An 18,662-nucleotide genomic window follows, 5' to 3' on the forward strand; every position below is an offset into this window, starting at 1 on the left:
AGCTCATCAGTATCATCCTTAAGATTCTAGGTAATTTCGTATTCTCTTAAATTATGACTCAAGGGATAACCGTGTCGGTAGCTATCTTTGTAATATTTCACTTATCCTATAGGTGTACTCTTCGATAGGACACGTGGGGGCATTACACGTGTTTCACTCACATTGATATTCACCAATGAAAAAAAAAGTTACCTAGGTAGGTACGTAATACAGTGGAATACAAACCTCCGAATCGGTTTAAAATATATATCTTCCGGCTGGTTGCTAAGTGAAAATGACAAACACCGTTTTCTCTCGCTAAACAACTGATTTTGATTGTTTGCAAGTAGTTAACCTACTCTTCCTACTCTTAGGCAGGCAGGGAAACGTCTCAAAGTGGTTGTTACTTCATTAGTCATTATACTTAATAGCTAGGTAAGTAAGTTCCTTTGTTATAAAAGAAAACTTTACCTTCATATTCATTGCTTTATTTATAAATACTTAATGAAATAAAATGCTACCTAATATTAAAAAAAAAATTTTTTAGTGTAATAATCTATGATACAATACTTTAATATCAACTGCTCGTCACCTTTTACGAAAGATTGCTTTTTCCGATGCAGAGACGTTCATTATTGAGAAGTCCTGGTGCTTCACAACCCGTTTTTACCATATGCATCACGAAGACCATAAATTGCTTCTACTGTGTTAAAGTAAATGAACTAAAAGAATTTCCTTACTCACACGCGACCTTACGATAGCCAAAGTCTAAGAACATTTTCTTACACTGTGCGATAGCTAAGCTTATGCAAAATATGCGTGTTCATGCAGTTCCTCCACCTCCACACTGTAAGAACACACAACAAATCACACAAACCCATCTATCACCACCACCACACTACACTGACACGTTTCGAACTCAACCAGAGCTCATCTTCAGAGTAACACAACCGTACACCATGCTACCCGTTGTTGTTGCATGCTTTGTTTTGACTAATATTTAATTGGTGCTGGTGACGGCAGATGGGTTACCGAAAAATAATAGAAAAGTAATACCTAGAGTAGGTAAAAATAATCATGAAAATAATTGAATGAATATGTAATTAAATTACATGAATTTATTGACTTTCCCTTTTGTGTGTGTGTGTGTAGGAGACAAGACTTAATTGCAGTTAAATCCACTTCAGGTGGATCACCTGTATTTAACAGATTTCAAGCCACTAATTGCCTACCTGGTCGTACAAAAAATAAACGATATGCATGCTCCACTAACTGCGAAAATGAGTTTGGTGATAAAATAAGTGTGCCATACGCGCGTATTCATGACATAAAAAGTATAAATAAATGAACGATATCCATGCTTGATGGGACTGGGCGATCAATATTAATGAATTTTTAGCGATTTAAAAACTTGCTAAGTTCGTACGCAATTTAGCTATGGCATGTTTGGTGTGTGAATAACGGGTCCCACCTATCTACATGGTGTGGTTGCGCGGTGTTCCGTCTCGCTCGCCCGGACAGGGGCGCGGGCGGTGTGAGGGAGAGAGCAGCAGTTTACGTGCCTCGGTGAGGAATGCGGCGCGAGCGCAACGCAACCTCCGACGACAACAAGCCAGTCTTTTCGCTCGGCCCCGGCGGCGATCTAGTGTCCGCGCGAACAGTCGGGGGCGAAATAAACAACGTTTGTCAAAATATGAGTGAAACCCAACTCTCGGCGAGTGTTAGTTTATTGTTGATAAGTGTATGATACCGTGGCAGTTGTTCGCGAGCTCTGTGGCATGTTTTGTGAAAGTTGACGGAGGTTTTTAAGGAACTTCAGGTGTCTTGCGTAGATATAGGTAAGTCGTGAGACGTGTCTGTTTTCTGTTTGTGTCATGAGGTGACGTTGAAGGCTTTCCCGGTTCAAGTTAGCGATGCTGCGGCTCTTTAGCTACCTGGAGGTATAAGATACAAGAGCAGAGCCTTTGTAGCTATGCCATTACTTGGTAACAACACTTGTCCTACATAGGGTACTAAATCTGCCTACTTTATTAGTTAGCCTCACCTAAATGACAATCACAACACAAAATGCTCGAAAATGTGACCATAGAAAACCTAAATCCAGTACCCAAAACTGCCTATATATGTACATTTAACACCCGACTAATTTATGACTCGCAAAACACGACAACAATGTAACACATTACGAAAACAGGTCGTATTAATATATGTATTTCATAATACGATACGACTTTTTAGTATATAATTTCTGAATTTCATTCCTGGCGTGCTGAGCTGGAGTGCGGGAGGGGTGACACTATTTTTATTTCCTCGCCTCGCAGTCAAAAGTGCAATAGATGAACTCGTACTATCGGAGGCCTTCCCTTCGGGTCGGCCTTCAAACTAACTCGTTCATCTATTGCTTACTTTCGTGCCTCTACAACAATGTACTATTGTTTCTTTACTGTTACACTTTTATTTGTTCAAAGAGTACCTACCCTATCTATCTAATACGTGGTCAGTGTAGGTATTTTATCCATCTGTAGTACTTACTAGCTCTGAAGTAAAAAATTGCTACTTACCTGATTTTAATCACCTATTTTTCTCCCAAGCACTTGATCCGAGCTACCACCTTTGGTCCCTTCAAAAAGTAATATATTTCCAAAATATGATACCCCCCTTTTTACATTATTAATCTACCCTATTATATATACACTTTGTCCAATAAGGTAATGCACGTAAGCAAGTTCAATTCCAGTCTCCAGAGCGATCAAATTCTCCTCATCTCACGACTCGAACCTGAATCGAGTAAGCAGACTGCCCTGCCTGCACGATTTTTTATGCGTGACTCGAACCAATGACCGCTACAAACAGGCAATTGAATTAATTTTCCGATAGAACGAGTTCTAGTCAGGGTAGTTTTACTTACCTAGAACTAGGAACACCGATGTTTAGTATTGTGGGTAGGCAGGCAACTATTGAAGTCGCAATAAAAAACTGTCTACCAAAACTTGTGAGCGAATTCGTTCCAATCCAAATAGGTATTAATTGAATCGCATAGCAGTCTATTAGGCCCTGTCCGCCCTGTGATATTTTTCCGCGCGATATTTATTCGCGCGAATTATATTCCACCAGCATGCGAGTGTGGAGCCCCAGTATAGGACATCGAGCACATCATCGCCCATTGCCCACTCACTGTACGATGGTCAGCCGGCAGACTTGCTTACCGTTGACAACGACGCAATCATGGTTACAGAATATAGATATTATATTGTGAATTTGAACGGTTGTATTTAATAATAAGCCATACGAATAAATAAATATTCGGCGCTTTACATACTTATGTACAATTTCTTTGCGAAAAAAATTCGCATTGCGGACAGGGCCTTACTCAAATGAAATGAGTTGACTAAGTACTACTAGGTAATTACCTAAACCTAATTAACGAATAGCTTAATCATATTTCTTGTTTCCTTTTGAACCGACAAGGTACCTAGGTAATGACATGTTAAAGACATCAACGACTTTCATTGGCTTATAACAGTAACTATTAAGTATAATATTCGTTAGGTAACAAAATGGTACTTATGTTTATTGGAAGGTGCCTATGCTTTCATGCTTACTATGCTATTGTTTAAATTTAGGTAAGTACCTAGGTAAGGACGTACGACTAAGAGTAGTTTCCTATATAACTACGTAGCTATCTATTCTAATAAAACTGGTTGCAGATTCCCTCTTGTTTGCTGATGCGTAGGTGCTTGTTTACTTAACCCTAGACTTTGGCATGGTGAGAAAAATGTACTCAATACAAGCCTCGCTGGATTCTTCTAGAACTAACAAAAATAAAAAACAATACAAAAAGATGAACTTAAATGATGTATCTTATTCGATACCTACGCTGCCAATTTTAGGGTAATGTTTCCAAATAGACAGCACGAAAGGGGGTACAGGTACCTACCTGCAAACTTAAATAGTGAATAATTCATACCGGACATTCAACAACCTTCCTGAACAACCTATCTGAAAATCTGCACTATCGCCTGCATTGAAGTCACACACATGGCACATGGCTCAGTTTGTTTACTTTCTTCTTTCAAGAAGCCTCTTTAGAACACTATATTTTTCACTACGATACAACATTTTTACGTGCCTACTTGCTCAATCTAAAATGACCCATAATGTGGGTCCCACACGTTAAAATTTAAAAGGAGATTACTTGTGCTGCGCTATTGGCATCGATGTTATTGTTATTAGTACTGCCTCTGTTCGAAAACAGTGATAGTGGCTTATGGTGGCCTTTTTTTATGACAGCTAGAGATATCGATAAATTCTTTAGTGAAGAAGACTATCGGATCTGCGCTTAATCTATAGTCTCACGGCCAACAATACGTTGGAATTAGCGAAGCGCTGACATTGTCAATACTGAACAGACGTCAGGTCACGACTTCTATTCATCTATGTAGTAACTATATTTTAAAATCGCGCGAGCATAATATTCTGTCTGCTGAAGTGGTATCGAACGTTAAGAGCTAATGGTTTAAATCTGCTCAGCCCAGCTGAAGGCTTTATTTTGATCCGCTCACTAAATAAACAAAGAGTTTCGGATGGTCAAATGGTGCTAAGGTCATACCTACCTATAAGATAGTCTCAAAACAATTTCTCGCATCATAAGAGGCACCGTGATATTATAAGTTGAGTCTTGAAAAGTACCGCTTGACACAGATAAACTGATCGGTGTTATTGTTAAGTTTTTGCGTACGGCGCGGTAGATGGCTCGAGGTGATGTCGGATGGCGATGGCGTCACCCGCGCTCCGAAACTAATCGCTTCTTACCTGCTCCATGAAGTCATGCACCACGCGAGAAATGCTAAAATCCTCGGCATTACAAATTGGTTCCGATATGTGGCATGTCAGAATGTAGTAACCAAGAGGATATTGCTTTAGACATTGCATAAGTTAAACGACGCACTAGACGATTTCCGTTTTAGTTTATATAAGCATTAACCTCATCATTTGGGAATATAAATGGAGGGATGCGTAGTCCAAAGCTGGGAAACGCTCGTTATAATGTAGCATGGGAGCATTTAATCTCACTACCTACATTCTTGATTCCTCGATACATTAGAACTCAATTAGTGTTTCAATTAGTCTCTCGTGGTCATGACACGAACTCATTTGCTGTAAACAATTTAAACGCAAAGCAAATCTGATAGTTTGTACGCAAATGATGCATTGCACTTAACTAAAAGTAGGTCCATTATTATAGGAGATTCGCGCACATCCCAAATGTCGTTGCTCGATCCTAACAACGCGATAAAAGCCTACGACGCCAACCGGTTCTACTCAATTCAATACAACCAAGAAAGTCCTACTTGTCTAAATTTAAATACTCGAATGATTGCTAATAAATATTTAAAGCTTTTATATTCAAGATGACACATGCTTAAGCAGTGTGTCCACTTCTAATATCCATATCCATAGCACCATTTAGTGATTTGATTTGATATACTGTCAGATTGGCCGACATCAGGCTCTCGAACTTTAGATGGTAGTCTCTTTAATACCTAATAATAATGCCAGACAATGCTCTTTAAAATGTGATAGGTGATACCAAGCTTCACTCAGTATTCCCAATTATCGATATGTTCTTTTAATTGGCAATGCATCATCAAAAACGTTAAATAATTTCGTTTTCCAAATGCCCAGACGGTACGGTAAGACTACATTCTATCATTCAGCTGTGATAGTCAACTGCGTATAGGCTTCCTGGCGGGTTAGGTAAGGCATTTACGACACTGCCTTTTAGCATTTTGCAGCATTCCGCACATTAGGCTAAGCCTACTCGAAAGGAATGCTGGCTGGCACTTGGCTACCATTTGCACCTATTTGCTAGGGTTACCCTATCAAGGAAACCCCCTAAACAAAGAATTCATTGAGCTTTAAAACGGATTCCATGGTAAACAAGCACCAAACACTTTCTGGAGTTTTATTTTGTTGTATTGTTATTAATTATCTTGTTTACGAGGTAAAATAGGTATATTACTACAATGCATACTATTTCTGGTGAAATCAAGCCGCTTAACAACCCTATAAATTGTAGCAAATATGTCTAAGCCAAAGATTTAGCGGCGGGATGCCGATTGAAAAGACCTTACTTAGCCATTTAGCATATGTGGTTGGCAAATCTTCAGCGAGATTTTTTGCGCAACGATTTTAGGTTAAAGACGCAATCATATTTTTTGCCAGGCTGCATAACTTGGGTAAATTAGGTGGCGGTTTTCAACGCTATTTATCTGTTTTTTAGTCGTTTTCAATTTCAAACGGACAACCATTTAAATAATTATAAGCATTTTTGATTCCAGAACAGTCTCGATTTTTTTTGCGGTTGTCTTTTTACATCAGTTATTTCTGCTGTAATCCTTTTTTATGGTATTGCATTCTAGGTAACTAATTTATTGATTATTCTTCAATTCAACAAATTCATGTCATATTACTCTACCGTCTACCCACACAAATCCCGAAGGTTACTTGAAACAATTACGCAACGTGCAATGAAATTAATTAATGCCGCTCATCAATACATCAGTCAAGTTTCCTGCAGCGCTAAATGGAAGTAGAATCGCGAAGGAAAAGTAGGCCTCCACATCGGAAGTACGTGGGCGCGCGCACTTGGCTAGACCGAGCAGCTATTCAGGGTTAAAACTTTATACTTTCGTAATGATGATTTATAATTTTAATTGTTTAGTTAAAAGCTATAGTTGAAACAAAGTAGGATTTTTTTTTCTATTGCTTAGATACTTACATACGGATCATAAGTTAAGTGTTTCTAGTGCCTCTTCAATGCTGAAGGTTTCTTGGTATCTTATCTTTTCTTATCTTACTTAGGGTTGCCATACGTCAGGATTTGTTCGGACATGTCCGGATTTTTGACCCTTTGTCAGGATTGCCAAGTGTCCGGATTTATAGAAAAGACCTCAGAGAAAAAAAATGGTGGCGGGGAGGAGTGGGCTACGGAATCAGGCGAAGGGACAGGGAAGGGTCTTTGTTACAAGAAATGTCAGGACTTTTAGGATGATGTCAGGATTTTCATCGGGACTTTTAATTTTTTATATGGCCTTCATGTACCTTTGCTACGAAGTGAATTGAATACGAACTTCGTGTCATGCCGTCCCGCTGACGCTTTTATTATTTAAAACGAGAGTGAGAGGGACGGTGCGATACGAACTTTGATTTTAGAATTTCGTAGTAGCCCCTCTGCTCTTCGATATTCCGCAGCCGCGATTTCTTCTTTTGCTCGGCGCGTCTCTTTCTCTCCACAGTGCACTTTCCCCACCATTATCAACTACAGCAAAATTATTTATCGTTCTTGAGCACGTGACTGAGATTCAACCCCAACTCCCTTTTACCTATAACTAATTATACCAATTGTATATTTCTGTCCATTATCTATTTCAATAATCACAAATTAAAATATTTTGGACCCGATATGGCACCCACGAGAAGTTCCATCCACGCCCATCGCCCATAAGGGGGTGGTAGCGCCCCAGTTCGGACTTGGGGAGCTATAAATCAAAAGTTTAAGAATGAATAAGCATTTGAATCAAATTTAGATACAGTTAAGTTTTAATTATCATTAATATTTGAAGAATGTTACTCATGTTTCATTCTTACAGAACTTTAGTTTTAGTATGTATTTGTTTGTAACTATGCTATACATAGGAGTAGCAATATTGTGTTTGTCGGTGTGTATCTTGCAATAACTTCAGACAAAGTCGCCATTGCGAATTAGTCACGGTAGCCATTATCAGCTTCCACTGTTATTAACAATGTTAGCAGCAAAATGGGGCTGGAAATTGCAATGGCTCAGGCCCTTCGTAATGCGGCCTTCGGGCGGGCTTGAATTTCTAGTTTCTGTTTAGAATAATAGTTGAACAGCTTTGGTATTTGTTTCTTGAATACCTACTTGATACCGGCAACTATGTACCCAATACATACTTTCATTTTAGCTGAAAAAATCAGCCTCAATCAAAAAGCAACCTCTAATTCACTTTCAGCTGTGCTTTCAGCTTTCATTCATTCGCTTCATGATAGTTTGATTGGTGTTGATGCAAGCCGCTGTCGTACAAGGACACTGACTGCCTATTGGCAATAGTTATTCGTGTCATATTAATATGCTGATAAGTGATAACAGTAGAAAGTAACGGAGATGAAGCTGCTAGTAGTAGGACAGCGTCTGTGTCCTGCCGCTGACAAATCTTGGGACGCTCTACGGGGTGCTTTTCATTTTCCCCGATTGCGATGGTGCCCAAAATAAGAAGAAGAAGTAATGTCAGCACAGCTGTTCAGGACTACACACAGTGCAAATGGTTTGAACGACGTCAATTAAAATAGTATTTTTCTTCATAGCGCGAGTGTCGCAAACAATTTTTTTCCGCTGTCGCCTTTTACTATTAAATATTAATTGTGTAATAGAGGTCAGTGATGTGAGTACTGAAACAATCGCATACGCATGCCGACACGCAGCCGATGTCAATCGACCGGGCCGGCGACTTTCTCGTACGCACCCATTCACGAGGGCCTGTCGTATCGTAATAAATCTGGTTTCGAGAAGGGCAAAAAACTTTCGACAACAGCAGGTTTTCAGACGGAAAAGATTGTGCTTTCCTCTTACGGTTTGACCACAAGTACGTGCGACTGGCGAACGTTTTTGGAAATACATTGCGCATCTTGTCAATCAACCGTTGGGTGGTAAGCTGGGTGACCGAGCAATGAACAGAGAATTCGCTCGCCGAGCTGCTGGTCGCGAGCATTCGTGGCCAGGGCCTAATGGGGGAGTTCGCTGCATTATAAACGAAATTACACCTGTTTGGTGCTAATGATGGAGCGAGCTGCCTTTGCGTTTTCACCACGAATTTGATGTGAACTATATGTGCCATGCAATTACACGAATTTTCGTCCCTCAGGCAGCTCTAGGCAGCTCCCTCTTGCGTGAGATTACCTTCTACGTTAGTAAGTTAGGTAGGTAGGTATCTGACTTCTATTTTATTAAGTCCAACCAACGGTATTCCCGGTAGGACCTTTAACAAGTGGGGGCAGGTAATTAAAACAGATCGTACTCGTCAGAACGACATCAGTTCAGAACAGCGACTTTTAAAGGTAGGTATTAAAATAAGTCTAGATTTTCCCATTTTACAACAGCTTAATGTCAACTGCTAACGGGTAAGATCCTGATCAAATTTCTAATGAAACCACATGAGAAGCACCAACTTTCAAATAAGAAATAATCAGCGAAATCGGCTCAAAAAAGTCCTGAGGTAACACAAATAAAAAAATTACAGTCGAATTGGGAGCCCTGTAATTCTAAATCGATGCCTGTAATGGATTATTTCTTTTGAAGCTTGGCCATGAACTTTTCAAAGCGGTAGGTACTTTATAAACCTCTTCCGTATTCCATTGCATTTGACTAGAAGTTACCTTGTTCTTCATGTCAAAGAAGTTCCAACTAATATTAGGTACCTAAGTACCGTAGGCTGCCTATTGCTTACCTTGGGAAATCTCTAAATAACACATGTGTTTTCTGTATTGCTTACTATGTGTTGGTGTTCAATAAAGAGTTTTTATTGTATTGTATGTACAATACATAAGTCCTTCAGTGCTGTTCCTTTATTCTATTTCATACTCACTATTAGAACTCAATTCAAATTTTGAATGGCTCCATCAATTTACTACAGAACTCTTACAGAACTCAATTTTGTGCCATTTTATTTCGTGACATTTCGTAATTTTGCCGCTTAATTAACTTTTTAATAGTCGAAGCCTAAAACTTGACATAAGAAAGCAGCCAATTCAGCCAGCATGCAGTGCCAATCGTTTGACTTTCTGGCGTAAAATCTGTTCTCACTTTGTGCTTCTCACCATGTTCTCGCTAAGTACAACCATTTAGATATAGGTAAAAATAGGTGATCCTTGCAGCATACGAGTACCTAGTGCACGGAACTAACATATAAAACTTAAATAATTTTTCGATTGTAAACACAGACAGCCGCCGTGCCGTGTTAGCCTAGCGAGTTGACCTATAGATGACCTACGTATGTATGACTCAAGCGGAAGATCGTGTGTTCAGTCAGACCCGAAGTCGCATCTCAGAGATCTCGGAATTTCTACTGCAAAAATTAGTAAAAAAATTTTTCTAAGGATTTCGTGTTGTGTACGGAATCTTCTAAGTTTAGGTATATTTTATACCTTAGGCTGCTAATTACTCTTAAACTACTAATAATTCTCAAGCAACCTTAGCCGTTATAATTTTCCTTATAAATTTTGATATAAGTATTTTAGTTTTTTTTTGGACGCTCGATTTTCATGAAAATTTGCACTTTAAAGTTGAATATTTCGCAAACAAATCACTGAATCGAAAAATCGTCTTAGAAACCCCCAATGGTTTAAATTTAAAAGACCTAACCAACGATACCCTACACTAGTCAAAAAAGGGTTAGTCGAGAAAAAAAACACCCCCACTTTACGTCTAACTTACGTCTGTCTTTACGTTTTTTGTCTGTGTATCTGTTTTCTGTATCGCTGAGTCTTTGTATTGTATTGTATTGTCTATGGGAGGTATCCTAAATATTTTTTTGTAAGTTTTTTTATTCTACCACTTTGTCGGCGTGACGATGTATACATTCATGCCAAATTACAGCTTTCTAGTACTAACGGTCTCTGAGATTAGACGTGGACAGACAGACAGACAGACGGACAGACATGGCGAAACTATAAGGATTCCTAGTTGACTACGGAACCCTAAAAAACTACAATGAAGGAAGAGATGCGGGCATATTATATAGTAATCCCTTCTCCTATTCTACATAATATATAATGAATGAGAATGTTCGCGATGATATTTTATGTATTTGGTTATTACTCAGTCATATAATAATCTCGGAACTATACTTGGTTTGGATAGGTATTTAACTAAATGTAAACAAACTTCAGCTGCCAGATTTGGTAAATTCAAGGATTTTAAACATTTTACTTATCTATCATTGTAATACAAACTAGACTAGACTAATGTATTTCAACACAGAAATGTAAATGTTTGGATAGTTTAATGGAGGAATTTCAATATTTAATACACCAATTGACGTTTATTTGTTTACATTTAGTTAAATACGTATCCGAACCAATTATAGTTTAAATGACATTTGGTATGGCGATACGGTCCCGCCCGGGGAAGGACGTAGGATACTTCTTATACTGGAAAATTGCGTAGTTCTCGCGGCATAGCGATGCACGAATTCTTCACAGAGGAAATCACGGGAACGGTTAGTTTATAGACCCTAGGTTTAACCACCAATGCTCTTAATCTATATAGAGGGCAAATTGTAAGAACAAATGTTCTGATTCTCACACTGCGCAGGGCGGTGAGGCGGAACAGATGGACGTGCGACTTGACCGCGCACCTCGGTCAAGGATCCATCTACCCATATAATATTACCTGTGCATACTGTGTACTTGAACATGTACTCGTGGTGAAGGAGCTCGAGTTACAAGCTACCTGCTAGTAACTTTGTTTAGGAGGATAACAATGCTAAGAAAGTGCATATTATACTTTTGTTAAGGAAAATATCCGAACGTCTTCAAAAACTTTCTTATTTATAATCAAGTGCGAACGTTGTTTCTTATTTTTAATTGCAAGCAGTCGCCTATCTTTAAGTTTTCCTTTCCTGTTTAGGTTAGCTTGAAAAGATCCCTTTTAGGGATAAGTTCGCCTTTGTACTCTTTTGTTTTGTTGTTTTCTTTTTGTATTATTTTTGTGTTTTATGTACAATAAAGTATTTACATACATACATACATACAAGTATAGAATAGGAAGTTTAGGATATACTGAAATCTCGTTCAGGGCTTAATTATACCTAATATACCTATACAATTTTTCGACGGCTAAATGTTGAGTTGAGTAAATGGTATCTTCATGAATGGCACCTATCTTCATTAAATTCAAGTTAAAATCTAATTTATTGAATCAAGCGTTACTTAGCTGAGGTCCATATACAGAAGGAAAGAAGGAAGACATTTATTCACACTTACGAAGACACGCAAATACAACAAAAATTAAACAACACGCACAAATTAAACAAAAAAATACAGAAATGAAAAAAATAGGGTACGTACACGTTTTTTTGTGTCCTCGCAAAAGTGAAACGGCCGCTGACTCAGCATTACGATGAGGCGTCAATCAATGAACTAAAACAATTACTTGGCTCAAATTGGCTCACCCGCGACCAAGGTCCACCCTTATAGAGCGCCCTTTTCTAGCAGATATTGCTGCGACTGTAGTCAACCAATTTAATTCCCAGAACAATATGCCATCGTGCCCAGGAATTAAATTGGTTGGCTATACCTACACTTCGTTTTTTTTACATCAGAAAAAAAAGGATAAACAATCATGACGAGTCGAACAACAATCAAAACGTTTAAAAAAAACAGTAACTATATCTTATGATACCAAAAGAATGTACTTAAGTGATCTTGTCCTTGCTAATTGTCACATATTTGCTGTGACTTATTTTTCAAAAGTGTTTTTCAATAAAAAGACACGTCAAGATCGCTTACCTTCTTTCTAATGCTAAAAAAACGAAGTAGGTATAGACACATACACTCGAAAAACATAGCCCTTCGTTCTGGCGGCAGTCGGGTACGACAGCCGGCAGCCACCACACTCCACCAACCATCATCATTACCAGTTTTACGAGCTATCATTACCGCAACTGTTGACTGGAAGAAATTATGTCAACGCACGACAGTTACGTTGTTAAGGCCGGTGAAAAAGTCTGCGGCTTGTGGCCGGTGGACCGATGATATTATACTGCTGATGCCTATTTTTTTCCGTAATTATTTGTTCCGTTTGTTAGAAAATTTTGCAACAAAAATATGAATTACTTAGGTCTAACCTTATAATCTGTATTACTTATACTAAAAATGAATTGCCGAAAGTATATTAAGCAAATGATTTTAAAATGGCTGGACATATTTGTTTTTTTTTTGCTGTTATTTATTTGCTGTGTGTTTGCCACAATTAACAATATCAGACCCTAGCGCCTGCGCACGACCTGCCCCGCGCACCCGCCGTCGGTGTTATGTTGTCATTGTCAGGCCCACCGCGGTGCGTAACGAGGGATATAACAACAATTGATATAATTTTCATTTGATATAATGCAATTTATCTTGAAAACTAAACTTATTTCTATTGTTATTAATTCGATATGATGTACTTTGGATTAGGTTAGGATAGGTTTATTTATTTTATAAAAAAGTTCTGTAAAGCTCCTATCCTTTGAAATTATATCAAACGTTGTTATACCGATCATTATACACCCGGCCCGCCGCTGTTTGAACGCCCGCGTGCAATACCGATTAAGCCGCCCCATGTAAAACCTCATGCAAGTTATGAGAATTTTTCGTTGCGATATCTGGTTTTGCCGCCCTGCACGCCCGTTCCCAGCGGGCCTGGATGTTGTTCATATACAGCCACGTAACTACGCCCGCCGCACTCCCGACCCGCACCCGGGACGTCGGAGGCGGAGCGGTGCGGCGCGGTGCGGAGGTGGTACCGGTTGTAATATTCGAGCTAACGTGAAAGAGACCATATTTGCCGCGCGGTATTCTGTGTGGTCTCTTTCATGTTAGCTCGAATATTACAACCGGTACCGCCTCCGCGCCGCACCGCACCGCCCCGCCACCGCTCTGTGTGTTTCAAGCTATAAGTACACTTAAGTTTTCTCACCGTGTAGCCTAGAGTAGAGGTGTGGAAGAAAGCGGCCCGACTCGCCAAATGCGCGGATCTTGCTAATCGTCTGTGCGCATGCACGCGCGACAATCGTCTTTTGTTAGCGCGGACTAAGTTACAAACTTAAGCGTGTGAACGTTAGTACTTTGGTTAAAGTAGCCGTTTGTGAAGAGAATAATTAAGTTAAAAAGCGCCAAGTACGAGTCGCACTCGCGCTCCAATGGTTGCGTACAAATTTGTAGGTATCCCGAATATCCATATCTAGTCTTAAGCAGCGTTTCCACCAGAGATGTGCGAGGATGTGTCATTTACCTCGCCTCGCTCCACTCAGCTGTTTCCACCAGAGATGTGTGCGAAGATGTGTAAATTAAGCGTTTCTATTGATTAATGAAAAACATCTTTCGTACGTAATACATCCTCGCACATTATTGGTGGAAATGCTGCTTTAGCGGAGTCCTTCAATGCAGTCCTTAACAATATATAATGCAGTGCATTTAAGATGGTTTCTGTCTGACATACACAGAGAAACATAAAAAATTAAGATTTTTAAACGTTTCTTATTGGTATTAAATGATATTGTAACGGATAATTCACGTCTTAAACCGAGTACACCCCCCGATGTCGAGCTAAACTCGGTTTAAGACGTGAGTTATCCGTTACAATATCATTTAATATGAGTGAGTCTCACGGTAGTTTAATGTTCAAAGTTTCTTATTGGTTGTGGTAAAAGATAACAGCTAGGTACCTTCGTACCAAATTTAATTTTTTTAGGATACTTCACAAATCCATCCAAATTTTGTTTGGATCAAATCTTGCCATACGAGTTCATTTTGACCCACTTCCAAGAGTTAGATTCACTTGAAATTTGGTTTACATTATGTAAGTTGGATGTCATTGCAAGTAGAGCCAACAAAAAGCACAGTCGGCATAAAAAAGCTTGTATTGATTTTTTTTTTCACAGAAACTTGTATTGTTTTTATTACGAGTCTTTGTGCCACGAGTCATAACAAATTTCCCATGACTCGAATCATAGTTTTATTGAATGTCCGTCCATACTACACGTAATCCCGCCGCATAATAGCTGGGTGGTTACGCAGTTAGAAAGTATGAGAATGGCACTTCTGTTGTTACTGCAATGGCTGATGGAAATATGGGTATGATATAGCATTGTTAATTAACGGATGATTGAATTAAATATTTCCATAGTATTGAATTAGGCGTTATTTAGGCGGAAGCCGTGGTGGCCTAGTGGTTTGACCTATCGCCTCTCAAGCAGATTCAAAATTCAAGTGCGAAATTACATTTGAAATTTATCACGAGCTTTGCGGTAAAGGAAAACATCGTGAGGAAACCTGCACAAACCTGCGAAGCAATTTAATGGTGCGTGTGAAGTTCCCCATCCGCACTTGGCCCGCGTGGGAACTATGGCCCAAGCCGTCTTGTTCTGAGAGGAGGCCTGTGCCCAGCAGTGGGACGTATATAGGCTGGGATGATGATGATGAGGCGTTATTTTGCGGAGGTCCATATCAATGAATTGTAAAGTTTGAAGTCGCTAGTGCGGCCCCTTGCATTACAAAGTCACGCGGTTAAAAACCGCGGCGGTTTAGCCGTAGTGTGGCCTAGCTCTTACTCCGTGGTCAAGAGAAATAGGCGTTAATCCTACTAATATTTTAAATGTGAAAGTTTGTGAAAGAGTGAGTGAGTGAGTATGTTTGTTACTTACTTCTTCACGCTGAAACGGCTGGACGGATTTGGATGAAGTTTGGTAAAAAGTTAGTTTATAACCTGGATTAAAACATAGGATACTTTTTATTCCGATGTTCCCAAGGGATAGGGATAAACTCTCGAAATAACAACCGCCAGGCTTAGAGTCATGGAATTTGGTATGTTGTTAACTGGACATCTGGAATAATACTAGGCTACTTTTTATTCCGATATTCCCACGGGATAGGTATTTATCCCTATATATCTTGAAATTTCAACTGCTGGGTTTAAAGTCGTGAAATTTTGTAGTTGTTCTTAACACAACCAATTTTATCAATTTTAGAATTTCCGGGGGAATTTTGTAAAATCCCGGAATTTCAATTGTTTACATTTAGTTACAACTAGCAGATCGAATAGTTTACGCGTGCGAAGCCGCAGGTAAACGCTAGTTTTTATATAAATAAAAATCAAAACCCATTTATTAATTATCAAAATGGTTGATCACAGATAACAAAGCAGCGAGAGTCATCGCAAGCCAATCAAAAACCAATTATTGGTTGTCTGGAATGCAAGCGGATGCAGTTAATTGCATTGTTAGAAATCTCGATCAGGATGCTTCTAGCTTAGGCTAGCGTACTAGACTCGTCTGTTATCTGTGTAATCATTTCCGCATATTTCACGGCAAATGCTTCAGATAAGTATTTATTGCAAGGAAGCAATCAAAATTAAATGATCGTTGCGATACGCTTAGTTACAATTTAACATCAACTTTCATATGATCACATTGAGGTAAGTATGATCAAATGATCATTCAATTAGTCGAAATCCATAATCTCGCCCTCGCATCTCTTGTAATTTCATAATGTAGCAACCGCCTGTTTCTGAATTTATATGACTTCATGTTTTTAATTGCAGACCCATGCGTCAAAAAAATTAAGACATAGAACCGTTTAATGATGATTTTAAGACCAATCTTTGTAATTATTTTCGTCCACGGTCTTTGAAATATGATGAATATTAACATTTTGTTTTTTGATGCGCAAGAACAAATACTTTTTCTTAAAAAATTGCTTAAATAACATAAATTTCAACAAAATTAAGTCTTGTCAGCCTCTTAATTACTAGCTGTTGTCCAGCCCGCGACTCCGTTCGCATAGAATTCTTTTATCACTTTCCCACGGGAACTATGCAATTTCCCGGTATAAAAACTATCCTGTCCTTTCTCGCGACTAGTATAGCTGTATACATACCTAATTTGATTTAAATCGGTTTAGCGGTTTAGACGTGAAGAGGTATACCTAGTGCCATCCCACGAAGACGCGTGATTTTGTCAAAATTAGACATTAATGACATTGTTATAGTCATCGTGAATGACTCTACCTATAACAAACAAATTAATTTGAGGTAAAAAGATTCGAAGAAGCCAACTTTTCACCTGTATAATCTCATAAATCACATATTTAACTCAACTAAAAGAAGAACTGTACTTTATAATACCTAAATACGAGTGTAATGGTACCTTTCGCGACCGCTACAAACTCTCACAACAAACAAACCTGACGAGCTTTCGTCGCTGTTCGCGGAAGAAATAGAAACCGTCGTCTCAACCGCGCGACATCACACGTCACTCCCATCTCAATAAAGCGTACCAACCAACAATAGATATACTATAGATAACATCGTAAACTATCGATATGTCGGCGGCCGATCGTAAAATCCGCCAAATCACGAAATTCCTAGGCATATCGTGAAATGGCGCCATTTCATGATGTGCCTAAAAGCTGGCCAGGCATATCACGATGTGCCTGAGAAACTATACGGCAGATCGATTAGAGCAACGCATTCTTCGATATTCCTAGCTCTATACCGGGCACATCGTGATATGCCGAAAAAAAGAAAAATTTAGGTACGACGAGCGAAGCGAGGCGTTAGTATGAATTGTGACCACAACACACGAGCCGAGCGAGCGAAGCGAGCGTGCCGCGGAAGCGGCCGGCGAATTGCCAGAACCGATATGGCGGCGTTTCATGATATGCCTAGGAATTTCATGATCTGCCTAAACGTCACTAGGCAAATCGTTAAACGGTGAGTTTTTAACGATATGGCGGATGTCACTTAGCCAATTCATGAAATGGCGCCGTTTCACGATATGCCTAGGAATTTCGTGATCTGGCGGATTTTACGATCGGACGCCGACAAATATACCTACTCGTACTCAGCACATGTAGACATTGCACTACTGAGGCTTTCTTCACAGGAAAAATATCGCTAGATGGCGTTAGTACCTATTGAGGGGTCCGTACCTATTGACGTTACAGTCTTGCTTGCGATTGCTCATTTGTTTATTTAACCAATCACAAATGTGACCCAAATGCCAAAGTTGTCAAACGGACCTTCCATCACAAAATTGGCGCCAACTAGCCTGTTATAGAATCTCTCATTAGTTTTGAAATAAAAAAATGCTACTTTGCGTGTCAAAAAAGAGGTCCTTCGTTATCAATTTCTGAATGCTTGATCCTATTAGATGTAATTGCCGGTGACTGTGCTTCGACATATTTTTATGGGATATATAAAATAACTACCTGAAGTAAATAAATATGTCTAATTTCGTCATGTTTAGCACGCTCAGTTCTCAATCCTCATACAGTTCGATGCGCTACTTATGACATTAACAAGTCTTCCTCAATTTACGGTGCAGTGCAGTACATGAGAGAAAGAAAACTGTTGAAAGGTCGCATCGGTTATACAATGAGATAAACGACAATGAAGCGGTTTCATAGGTACTTATAAATGTTTACGTAATTTCTGTGCAAACACACAGGCAATTTCATAGTCAGTCAACGTCTATAATATTTGGGGTGTTTCACATCGTGATTAATATCATTAAGTTAAGTACATTGAAAGCTCAACATTCTCGCGATAAAGTAATTTCAGAATTTGTCTCGTACCATATGAAATGTGCGTGTTTAAATGGCGAAGAAAGTAAAAATCTATATCAGAAAAATAAAACATTATTCAAGTAAATTAACACGTTCCTTTTTTTTCCGTGGACACGATTGGACGGGGCGGGATGGCACGATTTGCAACAATTGACCTAGTCTAAAACTAAGCAAAGATTTTATATGGGTACTAGTACTAGGCAATGGACAAACATATTTATATAGATAAATACATACATATTAGACATCCAAGACTCGAGCTCAAACATTCGTGTTTTTCA

General features: G+C 39.0%; 1 protein-coding gene across 1 annotated transcript in view; it reads left to right on the plus strand.

Annotated features, from left to right (window-relative positions):
- Nucleotides 1-1,581: 1,581 nt before the first annotated feature.
- Nucleotides 1,582-18,662, plus strand: part of LOC141428736 (unconventional myosin-XV-like) — a gene marked incomplete in the record, with an annotated part of 88,221 nt that continues 71,140 nt past the window's right edge. Inside the window, 1 exon segment of the mRNA XM_074088749.1 lies at nucleotides 1,582-1,817.

The sequence above is a fragment of the Choristoneura fumiferana genome, chromosome 6, assembly GCF_025370935.1.
Source record: "Choristoneura fumiferana chromosome 6, NRCan_CFum_1, whole genome shotgun sequence".
Classification (NCBI taxonomy): domain Eukaryota; kingdom Metazoa; phylum Arthropoda; class Insecta; order Lepidoptera; family Tortricidae; genus Choristoneura; species Choristoneura fumiferana.